General features: G+C 40.8%; 1 pseudogene; it reads right to left on the minus strand.

Annotated features, from left to right (window-relative positions):
* Positions 1 to 203: 203 nt before the first annotated feature.
* On the minus strand, positions 204 to 15,975 carry LOC119878505 (annotated as a pseudogene).
* Between the last annotated feature and the right edge of the window lie 1,283 nt (positions 15,976 to 17,258).

Below are 17,258 nucleotides of genomic sequence, written 5' to 3' on the forward strand. Positions count from 1 at the left end.
GAGGGTGGGGGAGGAAGCCCAGGCTTCATCATGGGGGAGAGAACCATGGCTGGTGAGCACAAGCACAGCCCCTCTAGCTGACCTGCCACAGGCCCTATGTGACTCTATTCCAGTCAGAGGAGCAGCCCGAGGGGCCGGGAAACTCAGAAACATTCCCCAGAATCCCAACCAGGAGGTGGCCCATCCCACTGGGCTGCAGAGGGTCAGGGTGCTCCCTTGGTAAACAGGAGGTCCAGCACCTCTTCGGTGCTGGCATATTCATTATAGTCATCTAAGAAACTGAAAATAGAGATGATGTCCCTGCGCAGCAAGGCGGGCAGCAGTTGTTGGACTTCGTGCTGCAGCACCTCCATCTGGGTGGGCTTCGTCAGGCAGATTGGATTCCACTTCCCGGCCAAGGCCCTTTCACCCTGAGGTGGGACAGATGGGATGCGCAACCAGCACTGTAGCCACCAGGAGCCCTGGGATTGGAGCACAGACCAAAGCCCGAGCTCTCAGTGGTTGCGGGGGGGTAGGAGTCCCCACAGCAGGAACCCGGGGCTCGACGCCTACAGCTCAGACACTTAGCATCTGAGTCTTGGTTGTGGCTCAGGCCATAGCCTCAGCATGCTGAGATCCTACCCCTGGCAGGCTCTGAGCTTCGGGCAGAGTGTGCTTGAGGAGCCCATGTCTCCCTCTCCTACTCCCTGTTCCCTGCCTGTCTCTTAAACAAGCAAATCATCCAATAAAGAAATAATCTGAGAGGATAAATTTTCAAAAAAAATTGGATCAATACAAGGATCTAGTGGGAGAGGTTGGTATCCCAGGTCCCAATGCCAGCTGAGTTTTAACAGCACTTCCCTGCGTTAATGGCTTTACCCCTTGAATTTGACCACACATCCAACTCTTGAGGTGCCAACAGGGAGACCTTTCCTTGGGTGGGAGGGCTCAGGGTGTGGGGGCTGCAGGATGTTGAGTGCCGCTCTGTGATTTGGCAACAGAAGGGAATCACATCGAAATCCTGCATCAGTGAAGGGCTCAGTGACTGTGGGAACCGACTGGCCTTCTGACATGTGCAGCACATGAGGCCCCTGTGCCCGACCCCGGGTGGGGGGGCAGGGATGTGCTCCTTCAAAACCTAACTGCAGAGCAATAGACATAGTACAGTGAGCCACATGTCGCTTTGGGAAAAAGTCTCCCAACTCACCAGGACCATGCTCAAGCCTTGGGGAAGGTGGGGAAGGACCTCAGGCCAATGGGGGTCTCCGGGGAGCACCAGTACAGAGAAAGTATAGCACAGTGCAAACTCCTGGAGACCGCGTGTGATGAGACATGGTGTGAATCTTTTTTTTTTAATAGATTAATTTTTTATTGGTGTTCAATTTACCAATATACAGAATAACACCCATTGCTCATCCTGTCAAGTGCCCCCCTGAGTGCCCGTCATCCATTCACCCCCACCCCCCGCCCTCCTCCCCTTCCACCACCCCTAGCTGGTTTCCGAGAATTATGAGTCTTTATGTTCTGTCTCCGTTTCTCATATTTCCCAGACATTTCTTCTCCCTTCCCTTATATTCCCTTTCACTATTATTTATATTCCCCAAATGAATGAAAACACACTGTTTGTCCTTCTCCGATTGACTTACTTCACTCAGCATAATACCCTCCAGTTCCATCCACGTCAAAGCAAATGGTGGGTATTTGTCGTTTCTAATGGCTGAGTAATATTCCATTGTATACATAAACCACATCTTTATCCATTCATCTTTCGATGGACACCGAGGCTCCTTCCACAGTCTGGCTATTGTGGACATTGCTGCTAGAAACATCGGGGTGCAGGTGTCCCAGCGTTTCATTGCATCTGAATCTTTGGGGTAAATCCCCAACAGTGCAATTGCTGGGTCATAGGGCAGGTCTATTTTTAACTCTTTGAGGAACCTCCACACAGTTTTCCAGAGTGGCTGCGCCAGTTCACATTCCCACCAACAGTGTAAGAGGGTTCCCTTTCTCCACATCCTCTCCAACATTTGTTGTTTCCTGTCTTGTTAATTTTCCCCATTCTCCCTAGTGTGAGGTGGTATCTCATTGTGGTTTTGATTTGTATTTCCCTGATGGCAAGTGATGCAGAGCATTTTCTCATGTGCATGTTGGCCATGTCTATGTCTTCCTCTGTGAGATTTCTCTTCATGTCTTTTGCCCATTTCATGATTGGATTGTTTGTTTATTTGGTGTTGAGTTTAAGAAGTTCTTTATAGATCTTGGAAACTAGCCCTTTATGTGATACATCATTTGCAAATATCTTCTTCCATTCTGTAGGGTGTCTTTGAGTTTTGTTGACTGTATCCTTTGCTGTGCAAAAGCTTCTTATCTTGATGAAGTCCCAATAGTTCATTTTTGCTTTTGTTTCTTTTACCTTTGTGGATGTATCTTGCAAGAAGTTTCTGTGGCTGAGTTCAAAAAGGGTGTTGCCTGTGTTCTCCTCTAGGATTTTGATGGAATCTTGTCTCACATTTAGATCTTTCATCCATTTTGAGTTTATCTTTGTGTATGGTGAAAGAGAGTGGTCTAGTTTCATTCTTCTGCACGTGGATGTCCAATTTTCCCAGCACTATTTATTGAAGAGACTGTCTTTCCTCCAAGGGATAGTCTATCCTCCTTTATCGAATATTAGTTGAACATAAAGTTGAGGGTCCACTTCTGGGTTCTCTATTCTGTTCCATTGATCTATGTGTCTGTTTTTGTGCCAGTATCGCACTGTCTTGATGACCACAGCTTTGTAGTACAACCTGAAATCTGGCATTGTGATGCCTCAAGATATGGTTTTCTTTTTTAAAATTCCCCTGGCTATTCAGGGTCTTTTCTGATTCCACACAAATCTTAAAATAATTTGTTTTAACTCTCTGAAGAAAGTCCATGGTATTTTGATAGAGATTGCATTAAACGTGTACATTGCCCTGGGTAACATGGACATTTTCACAATATTAATTCTGCCAATCCATGAGCATGGAATATTTTTCCATCTCTTTGTGTCTTCCTCAATTTCTTTCAGAAGTGTTCTATAGTTTTGAGGGTATAGATCCTTTACCTCTTTGGTTAGGTTTACCCTAGGTATCTTATGCTTTTGGGTGCAATTGTAAATGGGATTGACTCCTGAATATCTCTTTCTTCAGTCTCATTGTTAGTGTATAGAAATTCCATTGATTTCTGGGCATTGATTTTGTATCCTGCCACGCTACCAAATTGCTGTATGAGTTCTAGCAATCTTGGGGTGGAGGCTTTTGGGATATCTACGTAGAGTATCATGTCATCAGCAAAGAGGGAGAGTTTGACTTCTTCTTTGCCAATTTGAATGCCTTTAATGTCTTTTTGTTGTCTGATTGCTGAGGCTAGGACTTCCAGTACTCTGTTGAATAGCAGTGGTGAGAGTGGACATCCCTGTCTTGTTCCTGATCTTAGGGGAAAGGCTTCCAGTGCTTCCCCATTGAGAATGATATTTGCTGTGGGCTTTTCGTAGATGGCTTTTAAGATGTCGAGGAAAGTTCCCTCTATCCCTACACTCTGAAGAGTTTTGAAGAGGAATGCATGCTGTATTTTGTCAAATGCTTTCTCTGCATCTAATGAGAGGATCATATGGTTCTTGGTTTTTCTCTTGCTGATATGATGAATCACATTGATTGTTTTACGGGTGTTGAACCAGCCTTGTGTCCTGGGGATAAATCCTACTTGGTCATGGTGAATAAACTTCTTAATGTACTGTTGGATCCTATTGGCTAGTATCCTGGTGGGAATGTTTGCATCCGTGTTCATCAGGGATATTGGTCTGTAATTCTCCTTTTTGGTGGGGTCTTTGTCTGGTTTTGGAATTAAGGTGATGCTGGCCTCATAGAACGAGTTTGGAAGTACTCCATCTCTTTCTATCTTTCCAAACAGCTTTAGTAGAATAGGTATGATTTCTTCTTTAAACGTTTGATAGAATTCCTCTGGGAAGCCATCTGGCCCTGGACTTTTGTGTCTTGGGAGGTTTTTGATGACTGCTTCAATTTCCTCCCTGGTTATTGGCCTGTTAAGGTTTTCTATTTCTTCCTGTTCCAGTTTTGGTAGTGTGTGGCTTTCCAGGAATGCGTCCATTTCTTATAGATTGCCTGATTTATTGGCATATAGCTGTTCATAATATGTTTTTAAAATCGTTTGTATTTCCTTGGTGTTGGTGGTGATCTCTCCTTTCTCATTCATGATTTTATTAATTTGAGTCTTCTCTCTCTTCTTTTTAATAAGGTTAGATAATGGTTTATCTATCTTATTAATTCTTTCAAAGAAGCAACACCTGGTTCTGTTGATCTGTTCCACAGTTCTTCTGGTCTCGGTTTCGTTGAGTTCAGCTCGAATTTTAATTAACTCTCTTCCTCTATTGGGTGTAGGATCTATCTGCTGTTTTTTTCTAGCTCCTTTATGTGTAAGGTTAGCTTTTGTATTTGAGTTCTTCCAGTTTTTGAATGGATGCTTGTATTGCGATGTATTTCCCCCTCAGGACTGCTTTTGCTGCATCCCAAAGATTTTGAATGGTTGTATCTTCATTCTGATTAGTTTCCATGAATCCTCACTAAGGTTTTAATTTGCATTTTCTTTGCATTGTTTGGATATCTCCTTTTAGGAAATGCCCTTCCAAGTTTGTGTTTTTGTGAAGACAAGTTTAATTTTCTATAGGATATACTTGCAAACAATACAAATTTCACAATTAGAATGGTGAGAAAGCAAAGAGATAGGTGCTATTTGTAACTTATTCCCACAACAGAAAGCTCCTTGTTCTGTGGTTGCTGACCAAAGCCTGGCCTTCCCAAATATTTTGCCTATTTTCTACCCAGTGATATTCTTTTACCTCCTCATTACTCATTCATGTTTTCATTTCCATATGGCTCTCCAGAGATCAAGCAGCAGTTAGTGGAGTAAGCATTCTTATGCCATCACCACGAAATCACTTTTAGTACATGTCAGATGACTATGTTTGCTTTGAGGTTTTCTGTTGTGTCCTATTGTCCCATTTTCCCCCTCCCTGTGCTGATACATCACTGTCTATAACATGCTTCGATGTCCAGTAGTATCAGTCCTTCAGTTTTATTTTGCAACAGTGCCTTGACCATTCTAGATCCTTCACCTTTCCATGTAAATATTAGCATAATTTCCACAGGAACACCTCCTAGAGTTTACTAGGATCGAATAAGATCTCTTGGCTCTTTTTGGAAGACTAAACCATAGAACCTTGTAATTCATGAACAATGATAAATGCCTGTATTTGGATATTATCTTTAATTTCTTAATATCTCCAGCTGATATTTAATCATTTTCCTATAGATACCTTTCACAAAGTTTTTGATGTAATCCAACTAATGTGATTTCTGGTGGTATCTTATTATATATCATGTGAGCACTTTTACGTTTTAATTAATAATTGTGATATATAGAAAACACAATTAGTATTTTAATAATGTTCTTATATCCAGTTATCTTGCTTTATAATACTAATCACTAATAATCACTTATGTCACTTATTTTATATAATACTGTGCTTGTTTGTTGTTTCTGATTATGTGAATACAAAATCATGTCCTCTGCAGATAATTTGTTTTGTTTCCTTCGCAGTGCTAAACAGTCTTTTACTTTTCTTGCCTTATTGTAGTTGTTAACATCTCTTTACTAAATCAAGTAAAATAGTGATGGTAGTTATCATCATATCATCATCATCATCCTGTGCCCAAACTCAGAGAGAATATTTTCAGTATGTTCACAATAATCGTGATTTTTGATGAGGAAATTTCTGTCCAGTTTACTAAGTTATCATGAATTACTATTGGAATTTATCATTTTTTACAAATTTATTATGGAATCACATAGCTGTTTTCTCTCTATTCTGTTAATGGGTTAAATATATTAAATGATTGTTCTGTATTCTTGCTAGGTTATTTTTAATAATATTTTATTTGGTATTTTTGTCTCTGTGTTCAGCAGAGATTTAATTTCATTTGTTCTTGTTTTATAATATCTTTTCAAGGTTTTTGGCCTCACAAAATAAGTTAGGAAATGTTCTTTCTTCTCCCCTACAGAACCATCACTTCAATCTCTGCCTTTGTATTCACATGTTCTCCACGTGTGTATGTCTCCATGTTCAAATTTATTTTTTTATAATAATTTTATTAGTCACATTGGGCTGGAGCACACTAAAATGACCTCATTTGAACTGGGGTACCTTTGTAGAAACCCTATCTGCAAATAAAGCCATATTCTGAGGTACTCCAAGATCGCAACATATTCCGCTCAACATGGAATAGTTTTGAAATGGAAGGCACCAGGGGCAGGCATGAGCAATGATGTTGGAGCCATTCTGGTGAAAACACAAAAGAAAGCAGAGCACTGAGATAGATATGCAGGGACAGAAGGACAGAAATGTGAGAGGCATGTATGCCAACTATCCTGAGCAGGGCTTCTCCACAGAGCAGCTACATGGCTTGCAGTGTCATAATATATGGTGTTGTAATGACAAATACATCAAATCCAACCACAAAGAAGACCACCAGAGACCATAGATATGGTCTGGTGTCAGCATTTGCACTTTTAGCACAGCCATATGCTCACAGTATGTCTTTGGGGTGATCTGTTTGAGGCAGAAGGGCAACCAGGAGATCATGAAGAAAAGGGGGCTCACATACTGCACGCTTTGTGCTATCACAGTTTTCCCCCAGCTGTGCTTCCAGTTATTGGAAGAAAATGAACATGGTGGAGTAGAAAGGAGATTGGTACATCTAGTACCCAAAAGCACATGGCCACCCCTGAGTGACAGATGACAAAGTATGGACGAAGCCAACCAGCATTGTAGAGGCAGTTATCTTGGTTTATTTTATGGGCTTGCAACCAGTAAAATGGACAACTTCTTAGGTGAGGTAGATGTAAGAGGCCCTTTACCATGCAAGCTAGCAGGGCCAGGAAGAAATACATGGCTCATAGAAGTAGTCAGAGCTGGCCACATTGGAGAAGTGAGCTATTTTTCACAACAGCCACAGCATAGCTGATATAGAGCAGGACCCAGATCCAGAATTGTGACTCCTCATGCCTTGGAAAGACACAGGAAGTGGGTGGGAGGCAGTCCCTGGTGGTAGCAGCTGAGGATCACTGCTCCTGGGGAAAGAACCTACCTTCTGAAGGGTCTAATCAAGTCATAAATCTGTGCTGTTTTTGAGAAGGCTGGGAACTATGAGAGCTGAGTGATCAGAACATTGTCTTAACAAGAACCCACTTATCATATGTTATAAATATACTTTTTTCTCCTAAAGTACGCTTAAAAAAATGGGTTATATCCAGTTATTCCTGATGGCAGTGTTTATCCATCACAGGCCCAGATTTATAGAATGAGGAATATACATTTCAAGCATTAAATCTCTAAATGGGAATGAGTCACAGTAAATGCTGTGTTGATCTTCATCCTTTTCTACTCCCAAAAGTCAATTGCATCTAAAGAAAGAAATTACTCCTTCATAATGCCTATGGAGGTATCTGAACATTGATCTTTCACATAGGTTTAAATGAGGTAAATTTGAAAAATCAAGGGAATGGGGAGAGGGAGGGAGGGTGTGATGTGATTTAGAATCAGAAATATATATATATTTGGTCTTTGTCCTCTTTCTGGCACAGAGCTCCTAAAACTCTTGGAATATCCTAAGTGATAAGAACCATTAAGGTGTCCTTTGTTATGTTAATGAAGTAACTTTTGTATCCCACCCAAGGATGGTGGCTGGTTGTCAGAGGAACCAACCTTGTGACAAGAGAGTTGGAAGTTTTAGTTCAACCCAGACACCCAGGAAAGGGAGAGAGAGGTTGGAGGTTGAATCAACTTCCAGGTGGCCAATGATTTGATTAATTAATGCATGGGTATATAATAGAGCCTCCATAAAAATCCCAGGAGGACAAGGTTCCCAGAGATTCTGGGTTAGTGATCATATGGAGACTGGGGGGCCTAGCACAATGGAGAGAGCAAAAAAGCTCCATGCCCTTTCCCAATCCCTTGCCCTAGGCATTTCTTCCTTCTGACTGTTTCTGAGTTATATCCTTATAATAACCTGGTAGCTAGTAAGTAAAATGTTTATCTGAATTTTATGAGTTGTTCTAGCAAATTCATGGAGCACTAGGAGCAGGACATGGGAACCTCTGATTTATAGCCAGTAGTAAGGAACACAGGTAACAACAATTTGTTCTTGTGATTGGTATCTGAAGTGCGGTGGAGAGTGCACTCTTGTAGATCTGAATCATTAAGTTGTGGAATCTTATGCCATCTCCTGAACTGAATTGTAGGAAACCCAGCTGGTGTCCTGAAAATTACTTGTTGATGTGGTGTACCCCATACACGCTGGAACTTGGCCATGGAATATCCCTTTAGAGGGAGAAAGAGAGAGAGAGAGAGAAAGAGAGAGACCTAACTATCAGTCTTGCCCATCCTTCTCCTTCTGTTGCCTGGTTGACTAGGGAGACCTTGAGGCCTGAGGCCTCTGCCTGGTTTGTCCTCAGGACCTTGTGTGAGTGGGGGAGGTCTTAGTCTTATTGAAAGAAAATAATTTAAGGATTGACCAGACACAGTGGTTGAGAGGTTCAAGTGAACAGTTTATGAAAGAAAGCACACTCTGCAGCTGTGAGAATAGGCATTCTCAAGGGACAGCTATGCAACTCAGGGTTTGGGTTTCTGTCTTTCATTGATAGTTGTTAACTAGGGGGTGGAATATTTATTTCTTGGGGAGGGGATTTCTTGGGAGCAGGGCTTAATGCCTTTTCTCCCAGCTTTGGTCAGGGTCTCTGGCCTTCTCTTTCTTGGGTCTGATTGATCTGGCTTCCTGTGGACTGCTACTAAGACAGCCTTCTGACTTTTCCAATAGCAGATTATGATTTCTTCTTTGCCTCTAGGTATCCTATTAAAGTTTAACTGCCTATTCTAACCTGGGGAAGGGTGGAGGCTTGCCCAGTCACCCTGAAGAAAGAGGCAAGAGCTGGGTCAAGATCCCAGGTCTACTGACTCTAGGTAGTGCTTCTCTCACTCCCATGTTATTTCAAGGGAAATCTAGGGCCTAATTTCTGGGAAACTCAGGGAAAGGGATGTTGCCTCAGGGCTAGTTTCTTCAGTAGCTTCTACTTGAAGCATTGTTATTGCCAGGAGCCAGTGTGCCTTATGAAAGTGAGAACTCCCAGAGAACCCATAAAACAGTTTATATGAAACAGTGTTTTAGAATCCAACATGAGGCTTTTCAGAATGCATATTCATCATTCCCTCTTTTGTCCATTTAACTAATATTTAAGTATTGTCTCTTTGGAGGAAACTGAGTGTTGGGCCTGCATCAGTAAGAATATTTGGTGTCTGCCCTCAAGAAATCTCAATCAGTTAAAAGTTGAAAAAAAAAACCTAGCTGTGGAGGAGTAGTAAGATAGAAGACAGAGAAAAGTAACTATTGAAAAATTACTGAATAAATAAGGCCATGAATAAATGACTGTTTCTCCCATGTGGATACAAGAGAAATTGACTTCAACCATAAGGCCACTACCCCAACTGAGTCAGAATCTACATTGTCTCATGCTAGACTTCTCCATTCCTTTTTCAGACTCATGCTTTCTCTTCCCTCAAAGGTTTTAACTTCCTTTTTTTTTTAAAGATTTTATTTATTTATTCAAGAGAGACACAGAGAGAGAGAGACAGAGACAGAGAGGCAGAGACAAAGGCAGAGGGATAAGCAGGCTCCTTGCAGGGAGCCAGATGCAGAACTCAATACCTGACCACAGGATCAGGCCCTGAGCCAAAGGCAGATGCTCAACTGCTAAGCCACCCAGACATCCCAATGATCTTTCCTTCTTGATGTCTTGCCTACCCATTCCTGCCCCAGTCACTGTGCTTGTATCACTGCTGTTTCTTGTGGTAAGAGAACCACTGCTACAGATCTGGTTTAGGACACCCATGGAGCCTTTTATACTCCATTCAGGAAGCCAGTTGAAATGGGGAACTACTCCACAGCTTTCCTATCTCTATCCCCTCCCCTCCAGGCTGAGTCTTTTTTTAAATATGTGAGGTTTAAAATGAAGCTGCCACATTCAAGAAATGGAAATGGGCAAATTTCTTTTTAAATCTTTCTCTTAAGGTGTAGTTTTGTACAACTCCAAAGCTGTCAATAATATGGATTATCATGTAAATTCCTCTTTAGAGCTTTTAATCCACAACCCTTTATTTGTCAGCCTAAGACCTATAGGTGATTTCTTAAAAAGGGTCAATTCCTACCTAGGAATCTGTTTTTTTTTTTAATTTTAGCTTGTTTATTCCCTCCCATCCCCATTTCTTGGCTCTGTTATATATTTTGGCTCCTAAATATACCCCAAGATGTTACTTAGATTCTTTGGTTTCTGTTTTTTCATATACAAAATGTAACCGGATAATTATACCTACTTGTACATATGTACCTGCAGAGATGCAAAACCCTATAAGAAATATCCTGGCCAGTATTTACCGAGAATCCTGTATCTTTTCTGTGGTGGTCCTTTGGGAACCCAAAAACTGAGACTCCAGGTTTATCTGGAATGGAGATGAGGTGAAGGCTCTGCAAAGTAAGACAAAATACCTACTTGGGCCATTCTTCTTTCTCTGGGCATGGGAGTTTTAGCCTCAAAAAGAAAAAAAAAAGAGTTGCATTAGTCAGTAACTTCAGGAGTAGCAGACTGAGAATCAATAAACACAATTGATCATCAGGGATAAATTTATGATAATAGCAGATTGTAGCAGGTGCTGTGAGAGCTTGGAGAAGGGGTTTTTAGGATGATGAACTTGTTATGTACATAACTATAGCACCAAACACAGTGCTGGCACATACTAAGTGATGAAGTAATGCTTGCTGAATTTTGGTGTAAAATGCCATACTAATAACAAGGTGTTTGGCTCTGTGCAGAGTAGTCATACTGAAAATGCATGATTCTCCTTTTGAAGTTACTCTGGAACTGACTCCAGGCAGGCATAGTTGGACTCTGAGTACTATTTAAAATCCAGGAGAAGCTCACCTGATTTCGTTAAATATTTCCTGGCCTCTCCTAGTCAGTAGGTCACCTAGAGGTGTGTGCTCTCTGAAAGAAGAGACACACTGTGATGACTCTGACCAACTCACAAATGGGAAGTCCAGTCCCAACTCAAAGCACTCCCTTAAAAGGTTTTGGAGATGAATACAGACATGATGGAGTCAGTTACAGAATTTATGTCCTGGACCTAATGCCCTCTGGTTCTTCAGGTTTTAATGAAGGCAATCAACTGTTTTCACTGATTCAGTATACTTGAGGATACTTCTAATCATGACAGAGCTGCATGGCTTAAGTAATTAGTTTTCATATAGAGCTGGAATTGTAGCTGTCCAGTGACCTTCTTTTGGTCATTTGATACTAACTACGTTCTCTGTCAGTCTCTCTTGGTCACTATGCTCTCCCATACTTTTAGAGAATGTTTGGTGCAACAAAATTTTTCAATAGATATTTCTTGGATAGAAACTTAAAATGTTCCAAATATTTGATATTTGTTAATAAAAAGAAGTGAGTGAGGGAGAAATTGTTTTTTATATATCAAATTTACCTTCTTTGACAACAATATCCTTTCAGGTTTCCATGAAATAATGAAAAAGTCTGGTATCCCACTTGGCATCCCACAATACCTGCACATGCCATCTTGTGGTCAGCAATGGAATTGTTGTGACAATGGTACCAGGCAACTGTAACCATTTAGTCATTCTTTCATGGAAGTAGGTTTTGTTTTGTTTTTGTTTTGTGTTTGTTTGTTTTTTTCTAGTGAGCTAGGGTTAAGTATTGGATAGTGAACACCTGTGCTATGCTTTTATGGAAGTTATATTCAAGTCAGAGGAACAGATGGTGAATAAGTAACTTGAATAATTACGTATTGTGTTAAGAGAGGGAAGAAATGAAATATTTGCGTTGACAAAAATTACAGGAGCAAGAACTAGATGAGATGAGGAAATTAAGAAGCATCTCGCTGTAAAGGAGGGTACTAGATGAGACCTAAAGGATGTCAAGAGGAATATCATATGCTTTAGAAAATAACAGCTGAGGAAGAAGAAGGATGATTTAGAACAAAGTTGTAGGCAGGTAAGAAGTGGATATGTTTGGAAGAAGGCCAGAAGGGCTGTAGCCAAGGAAAAAGGTAACAATTGGTATGGTAACAATACCTCAGTGAGTGTGTTGAAAACATTGACTAGACTACGCAGCAATAACAGGAAAGGACCTACTTCTCATACATGCAACAGCACAGCTGAATCTGAAAAACTGTATACTGAGTGGAAGACACCAGACTCAAAGAATGTACTACTTATTCTGTCATCTATCAAAGTGCTAGTGAGAGAAAAATTAATCTATAGTGAAAGACATCAGATCAGGGTTTGCCTGGTTGGGGTGCAGAGGGGGTGTTTGACTCCAGAGAGGCAAGAAAACGTTCATGAAGTGATGGCAATGTTCTATGTATTAATCGGGCTGGTAGCTACAGAGGCATGCTGTATGTATCAGAACTCTTCAAGGTGGGTGTTAAACTATTTAATTTTATTGTCACAGTTATGCAGCAACCAAAATGATTTGAAAAAGAAAAAGAGAGCCTCACAATCGGTAACAGATTTGCTGATGTCACAGTCATTACTGGTTTGCTGATAACAGGGTCATGGTCCCTTTAGATCTCTAATATTTGGGAATCATGAAAATGCTCCTTCAGAATACCCATTCATTTCTGGGGACACTTTTTGGCTTTAATAGTGTTTCTCCTGGGAGAAGCAAACATGGTCCTATTCCTCTTCAAGCACCTCATCTGATGTTGGTTTTACTAACATGAGAGCCTGAGGTCTAGAACCTTCTTCACTATTGGCTTTGACAGGAGAATGGATGAAGTGAAAGAGGATAAAAGGACAAATGCAACAATTGTGATGGAAGGTTTTCACCTTGCTTGTGATGATGCTATCATGTGTGTATGCATATGTTCAAATTCATCAAATGAATACATTAAGCATGTGCAACTTTTTGTGTAAGGACACCTGAATAGAGTTGAAAAAAAGAAAAAAGTACAGTTTTCTAAAACAGCTTAAAATTTTAATTTAAATTTTATTTATTTATTTATTTATTTATGATTTTCACACACACAGAGAGAGAGAGAGAGAGAGAGAGAGAGGCAGAGACACAGGCAGAGGGAGAAGCAGGCTCCATGCACCTGGAGCCCCACGTATGATTCGTTCCTGGGTCCCCAGGATCGTGCCGTGGGCCAAAGGCAGGCGCTAAACTGCTGCACCACCCAGGGATCCCTTAAATTTTTAATTTAAAAGGAAATTAAATATTAACAAATACTCAAATTTCTAGTGACTTTCTCACTACCCGTAACCATACAATATATCCTCAGAAGACAATCTCCTTTTTATTTCCTTTCCAAAACTTCTTCATTGTGAAGTTTATTGGCAACAGGCAATAGGCCATTTGTGGAAAGAGAGATCAACACAGCATCCCTAATCTCACTGTCAGCAGTCTCAAGGAGTTGTGATTCTGTCAGGACTCTTAATCAAGATTTTCAAGCTTTTCTGAAATTTGCTGTATTCAGGAGTCCTTCATCTTCTCAGATTACCCCCTCCATTCCCCTGGGCCTTGGCACTGAGTTAACCTGTTCTGTACACTTTGTTGTTGTGTCAGTTACTTTTTCCTCATACTAAAATTAAACTTCCTAAATCAAGGATAATTTTTAAAAATCCATGAAAGTGCAAAAGGGAAATTGAAATACCACAAATCTCATTACTCTGAGTTGCTATTATACGATTCAGATGTATTCCCAGAATCTTTTTCTATACAAATTGTTATCAGCATTATGGGCAAATGTTATGTGTCTTTTTTCTTTACCATTATATCTTGATCATCTTTCACATCTATAAATACTTTTGCAAATACATTAGTTAAATGACACATGATACTCAATTGTCCATTCTTCATCTGGGTCTTACATATCAATATGTGGACGTTTCCATGTTTTTATAAATGAACAATCTATACATGAGATTGTACTTTTCTTTTGTACTTTGTACTTTTTCCCTCAATTCTATTTTATAATGAGTTTACAAGATGTGAAAATATGTACACTTTTTAGGTGTCTTAGTGACAAGTTCTAATCTCCTGTTTAATTAGGTGTAGCAACTTATAATTCTCTGGCGGCATAAAGATCATTTTCCCCTTAATAGTCTGTAGAAGATGGCATTCTGTCCTTCTCCGACTGACTTACTTCACTCAGCATAATACCCTCCAGTTCCATCCACGTTGAAGCAAATGGTGGTATTTGTCATTTCTAATAGCTGAGTAACATTCCATGTATACATAAACCACATCTTCTTTATCCATTCATCTTTCGTTGGACACCGAGGACAAACATTATATGTTCTCATCATTTGGGGAATATAAATAATAGTGAAAGGGAATATAAGGGAAGGGAGAAGAAATGTGTGGGAAATATCAGAAAGGGAGACAGAACGTAAAGACTGCTAACTCTGGGAAAAACTAGGGGTGGTGGAAGGAGAGGAGGGCGGGGGGTGGGAGTGAATGGGTGACGGGCACTGGGGGTTATTCTGTATGTTAGTAAATTGAACACCAATAAAAAATTTTTAAAAAAAGACAGCAAAAAAAAAAAAAAAGAAGATGGCATTCTGTTGAAATCTTCAGTAATTTGATAGATGGACATGTTTCTTATTGGGTTTTTGTGATGATGAACGTTTGTCCACTCAGCGTTTATGATCAGTCACATGCCTCAGAGAGCTCTTGTTCTGGACATTCTGAAAATTGTTCCTTTTGCTCTGGGGGATTTCTCATCTCTGGGCCTTTGTTCACAAAAATGACTTTGTGCTGAATGCGATGGCCTGGCAACCTTTTTGCGTTTAGGTTCCTAGATCAGTGGGGTGATGGGGTTGGTTGTGATGCGGTGACCCTTGGCTTAGGGATCTTTTCCACAAACAACCTTGAATATCCCTGTCCCTGATCTGCTTGGTACTGACTCCATAGATGATGGGGTTGAGCATGGGAGGTACAGGAGATAGAAATTGGTAAACATGATATGTACCACTTGAGGCACATGGTGTCCAAAGCGGTGAGTGAGGAATGTAAAGAGGGCTGGGATATAAAAAGCCAAGATGATACAGATAAGGGAAGCACATGTGCCAAAAGCCTTGAACCGGGCTTCATCAGAGGGCCCCAGAACAGTTCTCAGAATCATCACATGGGATGTACTGATGACAATTATATCAAAGCCAACCACCGAGAAAGCCGGAAAAGAGCCCATAGGCACGGTTTACTCTAGTGCTGCACACACCAGCTTTAACACAGCCATGTGCTCACAGTATGACTGGACAATGATGTGTTTGGGGCAGAAGGGCATCCTGGAGACCATAATGCAGAAGGGGCTCACCCATAGCAATCCTCTCATCATCACAGCTACTCCCAGTTTACCCACTCAGCTGGGGTCAGGAAAGTAGAGTGGTGGAGTGGGAAACAGATAGCCACATAATTGTCCAAGGCCATAGCCATGAACAACCTGGACTTCACAGAGGAAAAGGCATGGATGAAGAACACCTGGATGAGGCAGGCATGGTATTCAATCTCATGAGCACGAAACCAGAGTATAGCCAGCATTTTAGGTTGCGTGGAAGAGGATAGAGCCAGGTCAGTGATAGCCAGCATGGCTAGAAAAAGGTACATGGGCTCAAGCAGGGTGTGGTCAGTTCAGATTATATGGGATAATGATATTGCCAACTATAGCTACGAAATACATGGCACATAGAGGAAAGGCAATCCAAAATTGGTAATTCTCCAGTCTGGGATTCCAAGTAGGATCAAGAACACAGGATGTGAAGAGCTGTTCCTGAAGCCAGTATCATACGATGGGTAAATTGTTCTCCATTGCAAAGGCAATCTACTCTCTGTCATTGATAATAAGCAAGTAATTATTATTTTTAATATTTGAAAGAATCAATTGAACAGTGAAGCATTGACATTAATGGAATAATTTAATTTCAACTGTTTTAATTAATAATTTTACAACAAAAGTTATGATACTTTTTTCCTCATTTATATTTATGTCATCAAAATAGGATCAGAACACACTAGCTGTGTGATTCTTGTGGAGCAATCAGTATGTTCCTTGAAAGTAGAATCTTCCCACAGAAAACTATTCTGACACTTAAGTCACTAATATTCATTCTTGCTCTTCTATTCTTCAGAACTAAGAGATTTGTTTAACCTTCCCATAGATTCTTTTCATCTCTCTGTTTAAGTCAGTTAGGCATTTTTCAGGGTTGGAAGCCAATTGGAAAACACTTGTCTTAAAGGCTCATAGTAATAATGTATATAGTGATGCCAAGTTTGCTCTGACTCTAGGAGTTACCAGGAGAATTTGGGCTGGAAGATAACTGACGATTGTACACCTCTAATTAAGCCTACTATCCTTAGTGTATGTCCTCCGAGATAGAGGCCAGCAAACTTTGATCTTTTGGTAAAAGAGCACTTGTCACTCCAATGGAAATAAAATCTAAGATGTTAAGCTCTCTTTGGTTTACGCATGTCTGCATTTGGGGATTCAGCATGGCGTACCCACTGTGTGCTCTGCAAATGGATGCTGTATTCTCTCCTGACATGAGTTTTTCTTGACTCTCTGGTGGTGGTAGCTTTGTGGGAATTGTGATGGGCAATATTTCACCCATGTAGCTCATTTTTGCTCTTGAATGTTACCTTAGAGTCGTGTGTAGTGTTTTATTTCCCTTAATAAAATTAGCACCAATGAATAGTGTGCATGTCTTTCTTTTGATTTGTTTTGTGGGGTTTTGTCGTTGTTGTTGTTGTTGTGTTTTTCAGCATTTCTGAACCTCTCTACAGTTATTTTAATTCCTCCAGCCTTAATTACCTGAGAAGAGACAGCAGCATGTTATGACCAGTGGATTCTTAGACATCGAGGGTCTAGGGTACACCCAGCTCTCCTGCATGAAGAGCTGTATAGGGAACATTGATCCCCATGCATGCTGTGTGGGTGCCATGTGCACCGCAAGGGGCCAGGGTCACACGTTGGTCTATGAAGGGATGAGTTGGTGGTTTCCCTCTATGCATATTCTGGAACCCACTTCAATGTTGGATCATGATGACTCCTTTCTGAGGCCTCGGCATGGAGATTTTTCACCCTCAGATGCTTTAGGAAGCAATGTTTGACAACTGGGTCC

The sequence above is a fragment of the Canis lupus genome, unplaced genomic scaffold (genome assembly GCF_011100685.1).
Source record: "Canis lupus familiaris isolate Mischka breed German Shepherd unplaced genomic scaffold, alternate assembly UU_Cfam_GSD_1.0 chrUn_S1674H1868, whole genome shotgun sequence".
NCBI lineage: Eukaryota > Metazoa > Chordata > Mammalia > Carnivora > Canidae > Canis > Canis lupus.